Source organism: Falco rusticolus, chromosome 2, assembly GCF_015220075.1.
Source record: "Falco rusticolus isolate bFalRus1 chromosome 2, bFalRus1.pri, whole genome shotgun sequence".
NCBI classification, from domain to species: domain Eukaryota; kingdom Metazoa; phylum Chordata; class Aves; order Falconiformes; family Falconidae; genus Falco; species Falco rusticolus.
Window position 1 is genome coordinate 107,135,170 of NC_051188.1, and position 18,962 is coordinate 107,154,131.

Below are 18,962 nucleotides of genomic sequence, written 5' to 3' on the forward strand. Positions count from 1 at the left end.
CAGTTCAGCTTAACGCAGCAGTTTCATTTACTTGAGTAAGAGCACTTAAAAGCATTTGTACTGATGAATATTATTGCAATTTTCATATGTAATTAAAGTGTTTGAATATTTTAAAACATTTGCCCAGTACCTCTATTATTTTGAAGGGCAAACACCAGTTGCTTTAGCTTTGTTTTTTTAGCCGCTTCCCATCGGTCCTTTCCAGAACTTAATTCATTTGCAGTTTGGTATGGGCTGCCAGATCACCATATGCATAATTTGTACATACTGTTCATTTTATTTTAGAGCATACCATTTCAACAACATGGCTTGTGTCTTCATGAGATCCACGACAAAGGGTTATCCAGTTTCCATGTTAGCCAGCCAGAAAAACGGGGCTGTGAAACAATAGTTACTGAGAGTAACTTCTGAACTCAAGAGTGTGAGAGAGGGCACAATTCTTCAGTCCTTGTTCAATCTGTTATTGCTTATACAGGAAACATCTTTGTCAAAGAAAAGAGGAAAATACAAAGTCTGAAAGGAATATGCATGTTCTGAACAGTTTCAACTACGTGCGTACAACCTTCTCAAATGCTGTCTTTTCATCGCTGTTGACCCACAAGTGGCAACAGTGTTTTCACAGTGTTTTACCTGCTCTACCAGTACTTTCTCATGTCAATTTGCAAGTAGTGACTCCAGGCTCATTATTTTCTGGACATGCCTTCACACTACCAGGAACGTGACTCATCAGAGCAATGTTTGCAGAAGTACATTTTTCATGTTTGTTTGTGTGAGTGGGATGAAACTGCACAAAATTCACAAGTACAGGATGTGTTCTTGTGACTGAAAACACCAGTATTTTATTCTGGTAAAATAATTAATGTGTTCCTATTGACTTAGCATACACCCCTTTGATTCTTCCATGAAAGGTGTTACAGGGGCTGAAAGTAATGTTCATTTCCTGCCACCAAATGTAAGACTCAAAGTGTTACTTCCTGTCGATGGTCAAAAAATGCGCACCCCCACCCCAGAGATGCATATGGGAAAGTGAGCCTCACCCTAGCTCATGCCTCAGAACAGATACAGTGTGCTAGAGGCATGGGCAAAACTCACCAGATGCTGCAAGCATATGATTCCTCCATGAGAGTTTATATGGTACAGCTGTCTTTAAATGTTTTTGTAATTGAAAAGACTGTAGCATCTGGTCCTTCGCTTATTACTCTTAGATCAAATACTCACAATCTGAAGCCTACTTTTAAATAATGCAGGAAAAAAAAAAAAACCAAAAACCAAAACAAAAACTTGAGGCGCTAAGGGTACATTTCTTTCCGATGACCTGCTTCAAAATGCTTGTACAAATATAAGTAAACTGTGTAATACAAAAAAAAAAAAAAAAAAAAAAAAAAAAAAAGGCAGCAGAAATCAGCTCCGGTGGGGAATGTGTTATGTAAGCATAAAAATACCTTTATCATTTTATATGTAGGTGGATAAAGTAACAAGCGGTATGTACTCTTGATACCTTTCAGTTATATAAAAAGTATATTAACCTTCCCTTTACATGTGACTGAGTAATTCAGCTCCACCTCCAACAGTTGCAGACTTGCTACTGTCATGAACAAACCAGGATACGCTCTATGGCACACCCCGCAGAAACGCTTGCCCTGGACCTGTTTTCCCTCTGATAACACTTGCAGTGTTCCCATTGATTTCAGTTAGTCCTAGATGCTGCTCCTGAAGAAAGGCAGACTTTTCCACTTTCCTACTTCAGATTTATGGAAGAACACCGTTACATGATTATCATTTATTTAGGCAAACCTCCTTTGAAGTCAATTATTGAATAAATAATATCGATTCTTTTTTTAATGTTATTATTTATTTTGTGTGCCTACATAAATTTTGGGATACTAGGTGATTTAATCCTCTGTGAGGGCACCTTCGAAATAGTAGGTAATCTGACATATTACATGAATTGAACTAGGCTGAGTCAAGGATGGAATTTCATTAGTTGTCTATGTAAGGCTGACAAACTCTTTTAGCAGAAGATTTAGTCTGGAAATGAATTTCTGTAAAGCTAGCTAGCTTCTTGACCACATCCTAAGCCTTTCATACCATGACTGGATGCCATAAAGCAAGGCCTTAATTATTTTGATTGAAAAAGGTGGTTTCAGAGCTGTTAGTTTTTTGAGAGGCTGAGACAGCCTTAAAGGAAAATCAAAACATGAGCAACTGTTGTTCTCCCAAGCTCTTCAAAGCACTTTATGTGTAGCATTAAAAAGGGGAATCGTGTAATATAATTTTCATTATCTTTTTGAAAATAATACGTGTCTTGTTACCACATGGCACAGACCTACATGTTTTTACTTCAGCAAGACAAAGACAGAGTTTGTCACTGGAACTGTAGCTTTGTTCATAATTTTTAAATGCATTATTGTAATCATCACAGTGGTCAAAGAAAAAGCTGGGGTACATCAACCATTATTTAACCTTTTTTGGAATGGTCACACAGATTAATTCTGTACTTCAAGAATGTCAGAACCACAATTATATTTTGATTTTGATAGAATTCCTACTAGGTCAAACCCATACTTTTCTGTTGAGATTTCCAGTCAGCAGTTTAGAAGAACATGCGCATGTGTATTAATATGTTTTTTTATGAGTACAAAAACAAATGGTTCATCGATATTACCAAAGTACGGTACCAACAGCTCTCCACTAAACGCTTGCAATTCTGGGAATGACTTCTCTACAAATGTGGTTTTTCTCTTCCAAGACTGATCCAAAGGCAGATTATGTTTTCCTGTCATAACTGGCCTTCCATTTACAGGCACCTTATAGCGATGAACTCCCCTTGACGAAAAAAAAATGAAAAAAGCTCCCCTTTTGCAACGTCTATAACTAAGTGCAGGTACGGGTACCACCCACAGCTGGTCGGTTGACAGGTACATTGGTAGAGGCTCATCTTTTATGTTTGGAGAGTGAGAGCATGTTCAGGTTTGGTTGCAGACTGCATGGGAAGAACCAGCAAATACACATCAATACTTTCATGGTTCTTGAGAGACTGATTTCACTGTATGCTGGATTTTTTCCTTTACTTGTACAAAGCATTTTGAATATTGTTTGAATTCTTATAGTTTAAGTACATATGAGCAAATGGCACAATTCAGTGAGTATTAAGCATTGGAAATGACCTGCTAAATCCATACATTATATTATTTAATACAGTCTCAGTTGATTGTATCATACTGAAACTTGTGTCCTCAGGCAACTATGTGTTACCTAACAACAATCGTTTCAACAAATATTCCAAACATGCATTTCTTCTGTTGCTTGTCCAAGACTCCTCATTTTGTAGGTCTCTCATCTACACAATATACTCCCTAAGGTTAAGCATGAAAGAGGTCTCTACTACAGACACCCTTGATTGAAATAGCAGCTAAATTGCTGCAGTAATGAGAAAATTTCCTTTTCCCTAGATAATTCATCTGCGTGGCATTGAGAAATTTTTGAGATAAAGATTCTTCATGAAATAAAAAATTTAAAGATAATTTCTTTACAATCAGAATTTGCTAATGAGCCTACTAAGGAAATGAAAAGCAAGACTTGCTGTTTTAATGGATATATGATCATGCTATATTATGAGATTTACGCTTTCAAAAGAAGAGACGGTTGCCTAAACACTGTGACACGCAGTAGCTTTAGAGAATGCTGCTGTGTTTCTGGAAGAAAGTGGTTAAAAACACACGATGATGAAGTTAACCTACATCTTTCATTGGCTTAAAAAAATAGGTCAAGTAATACATTACTAGCGCTGCTGTAAGCCTGTACACAATCTGTACATTCCAAAGTGAAAGCGGTTTTGCTTAACATTCCTACATCTACTTTCATTCATGGTATCTCCAGGTTAAAATATCTGGCTTTTCACAAATGTGACTCCCTTTTGGTTTTTTTTAAGTGGAAATGCCTGCATTCTTTAATGCTATTAGTCTTTTACCAAAAAAAGGTGCTTGAATACACCATTCATAATTATTTTACCTGAATTTTAGAACTAAAATGTTGGCCTATATTAATACAGATACTATCACGCCATTTAGAAGGGCCTTGGAAACACATTTGCTTCGCTTTTCTCAGTCTTTTAACTTCTGGAAGTCTCACGAAGCGTTCCGTGTGGCATTTGGCAAACACCAAATGCCGAGATAATTTGTTGGCACAGGGGCACACAGAAGATGTGACCAAGGTCACACAGGGCCCGGGCAGCCTGGCCTGCGCGGCCGCGCTCGGGCCTGGCCGCGGGTGCTCTGCCTCGGCGGGATGAGGGCTGAGCGACGGCTGGGCGCGTCAGGCGGCTCCTGCGAGCAGGGGCGCCACCGACCAAAAATGGAGGGCTGGCTCTTCTTGGGAGCCCTACCCAAGGCTGGGGTTTCTCCCAAATAGGATTTATTACCCCGTGGGCAAGCAGCATGGCTTTGGGGAGCTGTTTTGCCCTCACTCTCGAACTGCTTCCGCGGAAAGGGGGGGGGGCAGATCGTGATCCTGGGGTCTCTCCCCCCCACAAGGGTCCGTCCCCTCCCCGCGCCGCCCGACCGGGGGGCTGAGGCCGCGGGGTGGCGAGATGCCGGCAGCCGTGAGGACAGGGCCGGGGGGGGGGTGTTGGCAGGGGCCGCCCGGCCCCCCGGGAGCAGCCGCAGGTGCCGGGGCGGCCGCTACCCTCCCCCGGCGGCGCCGCCGTACGCTGTCGGCCGCCGCTGCTCGGCTCTTCCAAAAAATACCAACAACAAAAAAAAAGTTTCCAGCGCGTGTTTTGCGGGGAAAAGGCTGAAAATACAAGCTCTGAAGCGGCGAGAAATGGTAACCACTGGAGGAGCCCCCCCCCGCTATTCTGAGAGCGAACAGAAGGAAGAAGGGAGAAAAAAAAAAGGTGTTATTTTTAAGCCACCGCTGTTTTCATTAAATACGGGTCCTCCGGTGCTATCGCTCGTAAGTTTGTTTCCCGGGGGCTCTGCGCCTTCAGTTAGATTAATTAGAGAGGGCAGGAGGCGACGCGAGTTGCGTACGTGCGACGCGTTTAGCGGCAGCCCGGCCCGCAGGCTGCTCCCCCGGGCGGGGTGCGGGGGGTGCGGGGCTGCCCTCCCCCCGCCCGCCCCTCCGCCCGCCCGGGGTTAGAAAAGGGTTAAGAAACTTGGCTGGAGAGATGAATGGCGCGGTGCGGGGAGGGGCCGGGCTGCGCCGCGGCGGGCGAGGTGGAAGGCGGGGAGGATCGCGGCTGCGGGTTAGGCTTTGAAAGTCAGCCTCACAGGCATTGCAGCAGAGCCCCGAGCCGCGGAGGGGCGCGGAGAGGAGCGCAGCGGACCTCGCCGTGTATGTGCGCGGGGACGGGCGGATGGGCGCGGGGATGGGAGGGGGGCGGGGGCGGCGCGTCCTGCCCTCCAGCCGGGGCACCCGCCCGCCCAGCTCGGCGTGAGGAGCCGCCGCTGCCCGGACCTGCGCGTCGGGACCGGCCGCCGGAGCCCTCGCCGCTGGGCCGGGGCGGCACGCGTGGCCGCCCGCTGCCTGCGCGGGGGCCGCCGCCGGAGCCTCTCCCGGAGGCGAGGCCGGCCGGCGGGCACCAGGCAGCCCGCCCGGGAGGAGCCGCCGCCGCGGCGGGGGGGGGTGCGCGGGCCCGCTGCGGGGTGAGTGCGGCGCTCGCCCGCCGGCGGCCGCGCTGGCTGGCGGGGGAAATGGCCGAGCGGGGCGGGCCGGGGCCGCGCTGCCGGGCGGGGAGGCGGCGGCGGGGAACAATGCCGGGGTGAGCCCGGCGCGAGGGTGGCCGCGGCGGCGGGGGCCGTTTCCGGTGGCGGCCGCCCCTCCGGCACCCCCCGCCCCCGGTGCCAGCCGAAAGTTTGTCTGGCCGGGGTGGGTTTGGGGGAGCTGGAGGGACGGAAAAGTTACTCGTCGCTACCCCCGAGACCCGCCACTGTTCTCCCCAGCGCTGGCCGCGAGCCTCGGAGCCCGTTTCGGAGGGACACCCTCCTCCTCCTCCCGGTGTGTGCGCCCGTGAATTATTTAAAGCGCCGCAAGCTCGGTGCGCAGCGGCTGCGGCGGCCGGGGAGGCGCCGGGGGTGCGGGGAGACCCGGCCCCGCCGGCCGCGGCCTCGCTCGCCTCCCGCCGCCCGGCCGCCTCCACAGCAGCTGCGGGCAAGGCCACGCTTCCCTCGCCTCCCCCCCCGCCGCCCGCCGCGCCCGCCCCACCTCCACCTGCCCGCCGGCAGCCGCCTGCCTCCCCGTTGCCTCTCGGCGGTAGCGCGCCGCTCGGCTCCCTGCTTCCCCCAAAGATGCCTTCTCATCGCTTCGGGTTCCTCAGGGACGTCGCTGTTGCCTTTCTAGACTAAAGGTTACTTTTCCAGACGTGTTTTTGTGTCCCTGAAGCCCGTTAAAGGTGATCCCCCACCCTTTCTCCCTGCGGAGCGTGCTGATGGTGGCTGTGCTTTGTAAGGGGCAGCTGGTGATGAAGTTGGAAGGCAGCGAGACCCAAAGAAACGGCGTGTGGGCAAAATGAGGGGCAGCCTGGTGTAACATGCGAGCAGCCTTGCGCCACCGCTGCCCCCTTCTCTTCCCTCCGTGTTGTGGATCCTGGCGGTCGGTTAGGTTTTTAATTTCAGGAAGAATTCGGCTGAAATGCTTGACACGTGTTGAAGATGTTGAAAAAAATGGTGGGATTTCTGGCTCTGGGATTCTGGTGGTGTTAGGAAAGCTGAAGTGGAAGTTGTCCCCTTCTGCCTCATCTCTCTGGAATCTGGAGACTGTATTATTCCTTGTTTTATTTTGAGGGGACCTGCCTGCAGTGTCTAACAGCTCACAGGCTGATTAGAATTTAACTGAGTCATGGCACTATAAATGTTCAGAGATACTGTAAAGCTTTATTTAACAAAGAGTGCGAATCCAGCCTACGAAGACCCGTGGGGAAGAAGCAGTCGCTTGTGGAAAGGGGGTGGTGTATCCCTGAGCGAGCGGTAGAAAACATCTTTCTTTCATATCGAAACGCGATTTACTGCTTCTAGGGCTGACTGAACACACTAAAAAGTGACATGGCAAGATGCCGTGTGACAAAAGCTTTCTGAGCTGAGCATATCTTGTGGTTAAAAGTCTGATTTAATGGCATCTGCGTAATTGTCGCTATACGGGCAGCAAAAGTTGACATCTCGGAGGGCAAAAGTTATCGTCTGGAGTGATGTTCAGGCAGTTTTGGGGCTTCTGCTGTCTGGGACAACTGTCCTCACAAACTTGTGGTCGAGAAGTTGGACTTATGTTATCGATGGTCTCTCAAGATAGCGTTGACGTTGACTCCAAAGCAAGACAGTGAGTTTGTCATGAGTGAAATGAGTACGTAAGGGCATGCGTTTCCCGTGGAGTGGGATGGGAGAGGTAAGGAGTAGTGATTGCGTGTTTCAGGTAGGGGTGAAATCTGACCTCCTGTTGGACCTGCCTACGGTTCTGAGCTACCCAGTGAGCAAGAGCTGTCAGTCGTTTTCAGGTTTCCATAGACCATGCATGCACAGAATACAGGATGCTGTGAAATGCCAAACTGTACTGGATGGATTTTTATTTTTTTTCTCCCCTCTGTTAGTCTTGTGGTAGAAAATTGCCAGATGAAAACATGCCCTTCCTCTCTGCTGCCTGTGCTTGTTTCTTTTTCGAAAGTGAAAGACATGCTAACCAAAATTTATTATACCCATAAAAACTATGTTGATGAAGAAGTAAAAGTGAACTAATATTTTTATATTGTAAACTTAAATGGGTGACTTCAGCACTGGCTGTATCACCAGCAGTGTTTGATAGCTGTGTTTGGGGCGAATCTGTTCTGTAAAAGGCGTCAAGGAGAATTTTTTTTCTCTTTTTTTCTTTTTTTCTGAAGTGATTCACTAAAGGTTATAAAACTCAAACATGAATTAACTTTACGGTGATCATATTTGCCTGTAGGTTTTACTTAATGTGGGATTGGTTTAAAAGAATTGACAAAGGTTTGCTTGCTTAAAGCTTATTTTGTCTTTTCAGGGCTAACTTTATTTTTCTGGCTTTGAACATTGGCAGAAGGTTTCTGTAATACCAACTGTATTATTGTTAGCAGTAAGAGCACTGTTAATTTTACCAGTGACAGTGTGGGACATAACTATATTAAAAGATCAACTATGTTTTGCGTTGTGCCGAGCACATGTATAAACTTGCCCAAGGCAAAGCCAGGGAGTTGCATTTCCCACAGTCAGCTGTCTTGCTCAAGGGTTGTGCTTGAAACCTCCTTGCAGGGCTATCGGAGAAGGCACAAGGGCTGTAAAATTTTGTTAATTTTTAGAACAGCTTTTCAGGATTTGCCTGAACCTCAAAACCCAGATGGTTTGCGTTTTTTTTTCCTGTATGTGAAGGTATGGGGAGTGGAGGGGGTCCAGAAGGGGGACTGGGGAGAGCGTGGGGTTTCCAGAAGGGGGACTGGGGAGAGCGTGGGGTTTCCAGCTGGGCACCTGGCAGGGGGGGCACAAGCCCCTTTGCTAGTGGGGCTTTGGTGGCCGAGCTGCCACGTGTGGGGGGTCCTTGAGGCAGGGGGGCCTGAGCTCAGCCTGGCTGATCTTCCACCTGCTGGGTGACACGTGCTGAGCGATGGGCTGGGTGACAGAGCAATAGGTGGGATAAATAGGATACCTATCCTACGGATTAAAAAAGGATAAATACCCTTTTGGGACAAGAAGTGCAAATCTTGAAGTATAAATCATTACTGCTCAGCGGGGGTTTAATGACAAGCAAGTGGAAAGATAATGTAGGTAGGGAATGAAGCCTGAGCAGAAGGAAAAGGTATGAAAGAGTATGCGCAAATGTACAAAAAAGATTTAAAAAAAAGCCTGTAAACTTGAAAGTCTGCCTAAGCAGCCTGAAACTAAAGACAAAAAGGTTAATGGTAACAGCACTTGTGGTTTGCTCTTTCTTCCTGCCAGCAGGCCAAAACGATAAGAACAGTCACCGTCTGCGCTGTGCTGGCCGGCCTGTGGCAGGCCTGGGGAAAGTTACGGGGAGAGTATTTAAAAGGCTTTTGGCATTGCTTTTGGATATTGCGGCCTTAGGGATTTACTAGCTGCATTTGAAAATACCGGATCAGTAAATAGCGCGCTGTGGTGGGCAGGCAGGACTTCGGGTGGACAGCTGTGATCGCGTAAAAACTTCCTGGGAGTTCTCCGTTGGGAAGATCTGCCTCAGAAGAAGCAGGCAGAGGGATTCTTTCAGTAAAGATGAATGCCTGTGCTTTAGTGTTTCTGGATTATTTATTTCAAATACTTAGAAGTGTTAACGGACCTATTTAGCACTTGAAAGAATTAATTTGGTAATTTATTTGGCTGTCTGTTGCAGGTCACTTGGCTTGATGGTTGAAGAAGGAGAATAGGAACTAAGACTCATGTAAATAAATATTCATGTGCAGAAAGGGGAAGGAGCAGTTGCTAGCCATCTTACGTTGGGTCAGACCCCTCCTGGCACAGTCTTCTCTTACTGAAATTGTTACTGGAGCTCACTGCTCCTGTTTAATTGCCTGTCTTGAGAGAAACTCTCTTTTCATACCACTTATTTCTAAATAGCAGGTCTTTAGCAGAGGAAAACCGATTTTGCTTATAGACAAAATCAGATTAAAAGCAGACGCTACAGACCTTCTATTAGTCACTGGTTTAAGAGGTTGAATTTGGTGTAGGAAAGAATCTCAGTGTTGGGGAAGACTTCTGATGGACTGCTCTTCCCCCTTGCGAAAAAGTAAGTTGAGGGAGTCATCATGAGAGGTCAGGCACTAGATGTAACATGTTCCAGTCTTGACCTAAACTATTACTTGAAAACAAACAAGGGAGTATTTGATTTGCCCCAAGAAGCACTTTAATGAATTTCTGTGTAGAAACGTGCCTAAGCAGTACGTCTCGCTCGCAGAACAGTATTTTTGTTCTTCGTGGTGCTAGGCTGATTATGCTGCTCCAGTGCTGACTTTTTCACAGCAAACTAAAAGTCGTGGCTACGAGTTTTCTCCTTCTCTGTGCCGCACCCCACTATGAAAATGGAGTGGGGAAGGAAATTGGAAAGGCTTTTTCAGTGATACAGAAGGCAGGGCTTACCTCAGAGGTAGAAAGAAATGATCGTTCTTGGCCCAGGAGATTGGTCTGTTGGTATTGTTCATGGCATCACCTATCCCACTTTCAGCAATTTATAATACGAAACAAATCAACATTTAGAAAAAAATCTATAAGGTGTGCAAAACAAGTGATCCAGATCTGATGTTTCTGGGAATAAAGTAGTATTCTGGAAAAGCTTTTAAAAATTCTTCTATTATTTTTGAAACATCATTGAAGAAATACGGCATTTCCCCCAAAAATAACAAATTCTTTTGTTCTCTTTTCTCTGAACTGTTACAAGCCTTTTGTAGTCACTTGGAACAATGCAAAAAAGACTGTTTAATGGTGACCTAAAGGAAATCTTGCCTATACAGTGAACCTTGATAGGAATACAATGTGGGGTGGTGGTGTTTGGTGTGTCCATTCCCTCTCCTTGTGCCCCCCCACCCCCCTGGTAGAAAGTGTTTTGTCTGCATCTATTATATAGAACAGAAATACTGAAATCAATTTTTTCTCAAATTAGGGTGGATTGAAAAGGTGTATATATATATATATTTTTTTTTTTTTCCTGAGTGCTACTTCCTTCTGCAGGAAGGGGGGTCCTCTTGTCCCATTTCTCCTTTGGTCACAAAAGATTCCACATCCAGCTTATTTGCCCTTTCAGTGAAACAGGGTTGGGAAGGCTTTGAACTATGTTTATTACCACCTTTGTCACTGTACCCATCATTTCTCATTATTTTGACCGCAGTGATAGCTTTGGATTTATCCCCAGCCTGGAATCCAAATGTTGAGGATTGGCTACTGTTCTGTGATGCAAACTGATTATTTTTTTTTTTTCTTCCTTCCCCGACGAATGTAGGGGAAGGATTTGAAATTGTATATGCAGGTAGTATTTCAGGGTATTTACTTACTTTTCAACTTAATTGGATACATTACTTTTGTTGGGGTTTTATGCTGGCAGTAGTCCAGCATGATTCTGTTATTTCATGTACCTGACAGCTTTGAATAGGTCTTTTTTTGGATGATGACCTGTCTGTTGACACCTGTATTGGTTTTTTTCTTTTCTTTTTTTTCTTCTTTTTTTCCCCAGGGAGCACACTGCAGAGTTAGATGTTTTCTCTAAGCTGGCTTTAACCCAAGTGGTTTTGCAGAAGGGGGAACTGCTGAGAGCCCCCACTGCCCCTCTCCCCTTTGCATACTCTCTTTGGGGTCCTCTCTGCTAGAGAAATTCTGTGTTTAAAAAGCTTTTGTATGTCGTGGGTTTTGTGAGAACAAGCTTAAAGGTGTGGAAAAGAAAGGAGCTCTTCCTCTGCCAGGTAAGGGGAGGGGAAAGTTCAGCCAGACAGGGGAGAAAGTCTGTGTTGTGAGTGTGTGTTTTGTTTGTTTGTTTTTTAGTATTTTATTGTTATGTTTGACTCTTTATGCGTGATAAACTTGCTGCTTGGGTGGTAACTGACTGACAGAAAATTTAATATAATCTTTAATAATGACGCTAGTCACAAGAACAAGGCTGAAATAATACAAATCATGGTGATCTAGGCTAGCTGTAAGTTTGCATCTTTTAGCAAAAGTTGATTTAGGAATAACAGAGAAGTGCTGAGTAGAATTTTTATGGTGATGCTTGTGGTGGGTAACGTACTCTAACTATAGTATTATATACTATTTAATCCCTAAATATCTTAAGAGCAAATATTATAATTTCTACTGGTTTAGTTTTTTCTAACTAATTTTGTGGTGTTCAGCATTACATTCACCAGTTATACTATGCTCTCTTACTTGTGTGTTTATATATTTAAATTAATAGGGGCTCTTTACAAAATAAGATTTTGACATTCATTAAGTGGAAGTATCAGTAATTTCTAAATAGGAAGGAAGGCTTTTGTATGACAGCTGTTTTTTGAATGATAGGAAGCAAAAGAAGACTATGGCTTTGAATCAGTTGAACATGGATTTTGTTCTTGCAGAAATACTGTCCACTTAGTACAAGTCTAGACAACACAATTTGCTTTCTGCTTGTTTTACTGATGGTTCTGTTCAGAAGCTTTTGATTTCTGAAGTTGAGAGTTAGATCTTTCATCTGAAATAAAAATGTTGTTTGCAGATCTTGCTAGCTAAAACAAAGTCTTGCTTTACAACAGCAATTAAGAGAGTAGGTAGAGAGACAATGGATAGGAAAAATTGGTACGTGGACTTTCATAGGGCGATTTCTGCTGTTCTTTTCAGATCAAACATGGAATTGTTGAGGAAGAAAATTAATGCATCCTTGGACTCCTGAAGGAAGAGCTTTCCTGATGGGACCACTTTCAAGGTAAATAATTTGTTGGGGTTATTTACCTTGTCTGTTTGGTTTGGGGTTTCTTCTTCATATTGCCAAATCTGTCAGACAACTGTCTGCTATGTGTAAGTCTTCTAGGATTGTAATATGGTTTAAGTGATAAATTTTCAAGTTAATCCCTCTATTTTGCTGTAAGACTTTTCTTTATTTATTTAGTGTATGCTGATTAAAGAGAAATAATTATTTCAGTAGCGTTTGAACTTTTTGTATGGAATTCACTGGTAAGTCATGAAGATTTAGCCTACTTGTTTGGGAGGTGGCTGCTAAATAGAGAAGAACTTGATTTACATGTAATTTCAGAGTGAAAGAGAAGATTAAATAAAACTTACTGTTACCATTTCTCTCTTTTTTTTTTTTTTTTTTTTTTTTTTTAAATAAAACAGATCCAAATTGAGCTTCTGTGGCAAGGGACTGTCACAGTGAAATCATTACTAGATATTACATTACAATGGCTTGTAGACATTTAGCACCGCTGTCATTTTGTTTGGATCTGCTCCCTTGGTTCCCATTTCCTAAATCCTATTTTTCTTTGATACTGGGGAATAATTCCCTGAGTGTTGTCCAGTGATTGCTTATGTATATGCACTTTGCTTTGTGAGTAATTTCATTCACTTGAGTAGCCCCACTGTACTCGGTGGGCCTAGATGCATGCCTAAGAACTTGAGAATGCTGATGAGCATAAAGAATACAATTTGGGCGTGTAATGGTTGACAAGCAGTTGTTGTTTTGTTTCTGGTCTCTCTTAGGACTCATTTGCATTGCCTCCAGTGGCAACGTTTGAGCATTAGTAGGGAAGGTCCAGAAGCTGTAAGCAGTCATACCAAATCCCAGCCTGCAAAACTTCTCACATATTAGTTCTAATGACACAGATTGCAGATGCAAGGATGTATTTTTCTTTTTTTTTATTAATCCATGTGTTGCTTGACTGCATGTGGCTGTAGCATTGGTCTGTGTACTGCTGTTTGAGCATCTCTGGTACAGTAGAATATGGCAAAGTAAAATCATTAGGAAATACATGCACTTTTTAAATTGAGGAGCTTTGCATTTATCCAATCAGTGTTTTGGAAGCAAAGGGAAATCAAGATGAGGGATTCATTCCTCGGGTCCCTCCTAATGTTTCCTATTTGAGTCCTCAGAAAAAGATGGCATTGCTGTAGTGCTGCTTAGTTGTCTGAGCAATTGTATTTACAGGAAGATTAATTGTATTACTTGCTGGTCTCAGAATCAGTAAGATATACACTTTGGAATTAAAACATTATTAATTAATCAGCTATTTAAAACTTGAGAATTGTGCTCAGGAGCAGATGGTCACTTATACAGCCTTAACTGAACTTCATAGGCATTTGCTTTTGTGGCAGTCAGGGTTTTTTAAGTCCTTCACATCTTCAAAAATAAAGTGATTCAAAGCTTTGTTTTAAGATTGTCACCTCTGTTTAAAAGCAGTTCTACTTAGAGTTGCGGAAGTGTAAACTGTAAATAAGGGTCTTACACCAGACATTGAGCTGGTCAGTTAGGTGGTTAAGCTAAAGATTTGAGAAAATTTGTTTGTCTATACGTGGTTGGCAACCCTGACACAGTTTGCATAGGTTTTTCCGTTGCTAACCAACATTATAGAGCAGTTACGTGCTATGTCTTGATTTTTTTTGTCGGGGAGGGAACAGATTTGTTTATTGGTTGTAAGAACTAATTGTAAATACCTGTGTTGGTATACACATTTGCTTTGCATACCACTGTGAATAGCTTTAGGGTGAAGTGCAGTAGAGTTCTGTCTTGATCAGAGGTTTGGTTTTGTCACTGGAATTAGATTTCTTGTTTTAAGTCGCACTTCTGGACCATTAAGATGGTCTTTATCTAAAAGAGTACTGCTTTGCAAATAACTGTTGATCTTGATCATACTGTGTAACCTTTGTAAAGTAAGAGACACAAGAGGGGAAGGCAGTCATGCCAAGTTGAGCTTCCATCAAGGGAAAAGTCTGTAGCAGTAAGATAAAATTGATAAATTATGCTCTCTTCACTGTTCAGGTCTGAGAAACTTCAAAAGATGCAACTCATGAGAAGATACACTTACTATTAGTTTTTAATTCTCAGCTGCGATTGTCTTGTCAAAGAACAAGGTTGTGACTCAGCGTGAGCCAGGTTGGCTGAGGCAGCCTTTAATTGAGGAGGAATTGGACACTGTAAACCAATTATGCCTTATTTTTAATGATAGGTTTGAGAGAACAGCAAATGACTGTTGTATGATCTTGGCTGATAATACGTGCTTTTCTTGTTGGATAAAAACCTGAAAGCCTGAGGATATGAAGTTGCAAACTGAAGTTTCACTCCCTTCTCCCCCCTTCCCCATCCCTTCTTTTCTCCTCTGAAGAGGGAAAAGTAGGCTATGCAAGTGGAAGAAACCCCACTTTTTTTTTTTTTTTTTTTTTTTTTTCCCCCTGTGAAACTGCTTGGCTTTTGGATGTATTTTGTCTTTGGGGACCAACTTAGTGCTTCCATTTTGTTAGCCTAAGAAGCTTGGTAAAGAGATTGCAGTGTAGAGAAATGTCCCTCATTCTTTCTGTAGCTTGGCATTTAATATTTTACAGCAAACTTAAGTTTAACATATTTGAACTTGTACTAGATAGGGTTAATAGGCTAGAACAAAAGGTCAAAGCATAAGGCATTAGGCTTAATTAAGGGAGAGCAGGAGTGGCGGGAGTATGTGACAGTTAAATGGGTTTCCCACAGACTAATGTCTGTTACAGTGCAACCATGCCTCAACTTAAGTGGGTTATTTTGTGCAAAGGGCAGCAGTGATTAGCAGTTTGACATGCCAGACATTTCTGGCCAATCCCATCTGTTTTGGAGGTTAAAAAGCATACCTTTATGAGCTGATAGATTGATTTGTGTGCCCGTCTTGTACAGATTAGAAGTCCAAGGCCGATGCTGTAAATGCCAGTTACAGAATATTGTACTTTCTTAGTTGCTCTTTGTTTAAACTGTCAGCTGTGTTGTAATGGGGCTAACAGCTATAAAAGTGACCGTGCAACATGAAGAACGTGGCAGGGCTGCTGCGGCAAGTGTTTTGAACCAGAAAGGTCTGGGAGGAACACTTCCTCCTTCATCAGGTTTGTTTTGAACTTGAGCCTGTAGGCTTTGGTCATTTTGCAGTGCTTTGCTTGGAAAGGGAATCTAGCTTAATGTGCTCCTGCGTAAGGCTCTTGCCTCTTCTTTACAGCAGTTGCTGTTCATGTGCTTGTCTGGAGGTTACCTGCCTTGGCACGAGCAGTTTTCCAGTTTGGGGCATGGTTGGCTAAAGGAGAATGTCAGTATTTCAAAGGTTTCCGTATTTATCTTGACTTCATTACGCTCTCTGCGTTGTTCCCGCTCCGCTGCTGAACTGAGATGATACCTATGCGTTTTGTTGGTTTTTTCCTTGGTAGCTGTTACTCTCTGGATAGTTTTTCTGATTGTATCATGAGGTTGCCTTATAAGTCTAAAATAAAATAGGTAGCACAATTAAGTCTTGACTATGTTTCTCGTCATCTTTATGACTTTGTAAAGTCAAAGCTACATTACTATTAATATAAGACTATTAATAAATCGTTGATGCAATAAAACTGTTTTTGATAATGTTCAAGGTTCATACATAGTTGAAGGTGATTATCCTATTTTAAAATCAAGTAGAGGTCAGACTGTATTGTAAGATAACTGACTGTGGCCCAAATGATATGTGATAGCTTCAAGACCAATGAAGGTCTTCCTTGCTTTTTAAATACATACATGATTTTGAGTTAAATTGTTAACTATAAATGTACTTTGTGGTAACATACAGATTACTTCCTTTTGTATTTCCTGAAAAGCAGTGAGATATGTGCTCACTTAAAAGTAACGCTTAAAGCTCTCATTTTTGAAAGACATTAAGTTTTCCCTGTGTTCCCTCTCTCCTCCATTCAAGCAGTGACACTTGTAGCTAAATATAACTGAGAAATAAAATGGCATGAAATTAACATTCGGCGCCTTGCATTTAACATTCCTACCTTAACTTTTTAAATTACTTATGTCTAAAATTTCTTGGTTTTTCTCCTTGCAAACATGATTATCTTTTCCTTGCTCTGTTTAAAAGAAAATAAAAATAAAAACTGAAGATAGTAATGAATTGATATTCATACTATAAAGTCTGTTCCGTGTACCTTAGCTGTACTTCTGCTCTAACGGCTGTGGCCTGTTCCTGAAGAGATTTACTAATTTGTGATTTGAGTAAATTCTCTTCACCTTATCTAGCTCTGTAAGAGCCACCTTAGTTTTTTCTTTTGTTCTTGTGAAAGTCTCTTCCTTTTACTTCTGTTTGAAATGCTTAGAAATATTTTCGGTGTCCTTTAGGATGAGCAAGGCAACATCATTATCTTGCAGTTTATTTAGTAACATGGAGCTGAAATGGGCATATGCAGCATCATGTTCTCTATGGAATAATATCTATTTAAATGATTTGGATCTAATACATATTTACATGAAAAAACATCTTGCCCTTCTCTGTGGGGAGAGAAGGTGAACAAGCATAAATTTTATAATACTCATTGCTTCTGTTGCACTAAATCATACTTAAATTGCAGGAGGCTGTTGGCTTGAGAGTTGTGGAAAAAGTGCTTGGCTAGTAAAGTGAGGGTGCGGGGAGATTTATCTAGTTTAATACTAAGAAAATGTTGTCAGCTGTAGTGCATTGATGTGGGATTGCCTAAGTCCAAAAGCTGTACTTTAGATTTTTGTATATGCATATCTGTAATATTTTTGTGGTTATAATACACAAAATATAATCCTGAAACGATCCATTAGTGCAGTGTGCATGCATGCTTTATTTTGGCTAATTTGATTACTATTGATCATACCTGAGCCATTATCTAATATCTTGGGAATGGGATGGACACTGCGTCTGCTTTTCTGCTGTTTCAGGGCAGAACGTACTTAATGAAGCCTCTTGCAACAGTCATTGTCAACATCTTTGTAATTGCTGCTTGAGCGTAACTAGCATTTCCTGCTCCGAGCATGGCACAGACAATGGCATAATGAAGGTTTTCAGGTAGCATGATGAAGATTGTACTTGGGACTAAACGCAGGATGTTTTCTCCTCTTATCTTAAGGATATAGTCTAGTCTTGTTGATGACAGTGGAAGTCTGGGCAGTGACTTTTTTATTAGGCTTGGGCTTCTCTCCTAGTCTGCGCAATTCATGAAGTACAGCGCTGTAGAGTCAGTATGGTGGTTTCTCTTCTACTGTTCCACTTTCCTCATTGGATAAATCTTAGCAAAACTCTGCAGTTCAGTATTACTGAATGTAACAGCACTGTACCAAATATTCTGTAGTTGTCAGTGTTATCGGCTGCATTTTTAAAACGTATCTCTCCTTTTGTATTGTGCCTTTCAGTCAGAATATAAAATGTTTGCATAGGATATTCATACAGCTTGATTGGCCATTAGGCATTAAAACCCATTCTAAAGTGTCCAATGTTTTCAACTTTGAGTAGCCTTCAGAAAAAGAAAGGATGCAGTTGGTCTTCGGTGTTCCATGTAAATGATGAAAAGGTGAGCAGTGGGCTGGTGTACCTGACCCTTTGTAAACTGGGTAGAAAGGATGCCTCATCATGCTTCTGTGAACGGGCCGACTATGGATTTCTCCTTATTTTAGATTTCCATACTCTCTGACCTTGTAGTTGTTGACTTTGGTCTGGAACAATTTCAAAGTCATGTAAATGAATGTAATTAAGGTATTGCTTATCATCTTGGAGAGTTCACAGAGATGCTTATTGGCTAGAAAGGTTTGTTTACTTAATATGGAAGGTTAATATAAGGTTAAATTTTACTGTGTAAAATGGCTTCATAATGTTTTTATTTAGCAGCTGAAGAAAATAGTGTTTGAAAAGGCAAATAATAGTTTTATTTGACCTCCATGTGTTTCCTGTAGCTTGCATTATTGGGAAACTGTATCTTCATTGCATAGTCTTATTACAGTTTTCCTTTCTCTCCTTTCTAGGAAGGGAACCTCTCAGAACTATTTGTAGGCCTTTGTGAAGGAAAGGAGCTACATTAAGGAAGGAAGTGCAGAAATAATTAACAGTAATTGCTATAAGTAGTCCATCCACTTCCACTTAAGTCTTTTGTTCTCTCTCCCTCTTTTTGCCAGAATGGGATTCATGCTTTGTTCTTTGGTGTTTCTTTTGTCTTTATGCCCACTGCTGCCGAAATAAGGTGAAAAAGCAGCCTGAAACAGGGAAGAGCATCAAGCTACTGGCTTCTGCCTTCATTTCTCAGGCAGTAGAAAGAACAGGGCCAAGCCTACCATTTTCTAGTCTGTAGCCCTCAGCTTTGTTGGAATATAGTTACTTATGGAAAAAATTGCTTGCCTGAGTGTTGGGTTTTTTTCCGTTCACTCTGGAGATTTTGTAGTCATCAAAAAGGTGAGTACATGAGAAGCATCATGCAAAAAATGAAAGCAAACCAACCAACTTATTTCTTACACCTTTTTCATCTCCTGCTTGTGGCCATTTTTCTAGAAATGCAGCTCCCAGCCGG

At 42.8% G+C, this 18,962-nt stretch overlaps 1 protein-coding gene across 1 annotated transcript in view; it reads left to right on the plus strand.

Annotated features, from left to right (window-relative positions):
- Positions 1-5,195: 5,195 nt before the first annotated feature.
- Positions 5,196-18,962, plus strand: part of NRIP1 (nuclear receptor interacting protein 1) — a 79,898-nt gene continuing 66,131 nt past the window's right edge. Inside the window, 2 exon segments of the mRNA XM_037377846.1 lie at positions 5,196-5,334; positions 12,309-12,393. The gene's annotated coding sequence lies outside the window, so the exon portion shown is untranslated.